The sequence below is a fragment of the Silene latifolia genome, chromosome 6, assembly GCF_048544455.1.
Source record: "Silene latifolia isolate original U9 population chromosome 6, ASM4854445v1, whole genome shotgun sequence".
NCBI classification, from domain to species: domain Eukaryota; kingdom Viridiplantae; phylum Streptophyta; class Magnoliopsida; order Caryophyllales; family Caryophyllaceae; genus Silene; species Silene latifolia.
The window spans coordinates 101,597,641-101,599,612 of record NC_133531.1 but is presented as its reverse complement, the minus strand read 5'-3'; positions in this window follow the sequence as shown (position 1 = coordinate 101,599,612).

The following is a 1,972-nucleotide window of genomic DNA, read 5'->3' as shown; positions in this document are numbered from 1 at the left end:
CTTTTCTACTAATTCTACATTTTTTTTTTCAGAATGTTCTTATTATTATTGAAATAATTTTTTAATAAATTATGGTATTTTTTACTTTATTTCGTGTATTATTTATGTTAGGTTGGAGTAGCATTATTCTTGACATAATTTATTTTGTGTCGAGGAGTATTTTTTGCCTGAAATCAGATTTTTTTTAAAGTTAGATTAGTTTTATTTGTAGATTAAAATCAGATTTTCAAAACAATAATTTGACCATGTTTTGGGTATTATATAGAATCGCCTAAGAATTAAATGTGTTAAGTATTGTATTTTAATTATATTAACTATGTTAAGAGAAACAAAAATATTGAGATCCAATAATGTACTCCATATGATAATAATATTTGATCTACCGAAGAAATGCACCGTGATGAATTAAATTACACCAAAGAAGGTGGGGAGCCCCAACACCCAAAATGAATTTTCTGTTGAAGTATGTGTACTCGACAATAGTGCGATCACATTATTGAAATTCATAATAAGAATACGTAAAGGGATGATTCAATATATGTAATCAACTGATCAACATTAATCGGTAATGATTGGCTGACTAGAGTTTGACATTACTGTCGTTTAATGGTGGTGGTCAGTTGATCCCTTAAGGTCACTCCTAAAGGACGATTCCCTCAATTGTTAAGTTAATTGATTGTATGACGATACAGATTGATTAAATCCTTAAATTTAACAAATTGATATTTATAAGAGAGAATATTATATCTTATTGCAATTTGATTAAATAAGATTCAATTTAGTAATTAATATGTTATATTACTAAAATTGTTTAATGTTTATGAAACATTTGAGATAAGAGAAATCAGTTAGCTATAATTACAAAATGTTGTAGATTATATTAACTAGACTTAATGTGACCCATTTTATATACATGTAATTGTGAATTACTTGTTAATTTATTATTTGAAATTTATTTAATACATAATGATATTTAACTAGTTAAATATGCATTATTATACCTAATGACATGTTACATGTCACATGTCACACAAATTACAAATGACAAATTACAAAGATAAAATTGATGGGGCATATTCTGCACCCGCTGACCGAGTCAACATATTGAGCAAGGTCAAAGATATCCACAAAAAGTCAACGTATTAGACAGCCTAACCGACGCAGCCTATCGGCCTGTCACTTGGGTCTCGGTCCCGGCACCTAGCCGGCCGAGAAGCACATCCGCGTACTCACATCCAGTCCCCTCAGCATGGAGTCAACCAGGCCAGCCGACCTGCCATGGATCCCTCGGCCGAGGGTAGAACAGTCTTTCCACCTGCTAGCCACTTGGCCACTTGGCCACTACGTGACAAAAGGTGAAAGCCTATAAATACTCCTCAATCCTCATTGAGAAATCGATCCACAATTCATCCTAAAACTCACTATTAATCTGGTATAAACGCCCTTATCTCTCTACAATATACTTTGCCAAGTAACACGCAACTTAATCTCTTTAAGTTTACTGACTTGAGCGTCGGAGTGAGTACGCTCGGTACCAAGCCGAGCCCTCAGTTTGTTCATCTTTACAGGGGAGAAAGAAAGGAAGAGACAAGTCAAAGACATCATTCAACGAGCTTACGTGGTCACAACTCTGCTCCGAAATTACACCCGGAACAATTGGCGCCGTCTGTGGGAACCCATACTAAAGGCTGGTCACCTACCTTACAAAAAAAAAAAAAACAAAAACCATTCAAAGAGCTAAGAAGATGTCAAAACAGCCAGAACTTGTGAGTGTAGAAACTGAATTCTACCAGGACGACACGTTCCCTAATTCTGAGATCGGGCAGTCCCCCACCGGCCTATTGATTGAGCCGGTGAAGTACGGGATGCCAAGAGAGCCAGAAACACCGCTGCCTACCGGCCAAGTCACTGTCATGGGACATGTGGTCGATGCAGCCAAGCTGAAGCTATTCTTGGACCTGATGGGTGGTAC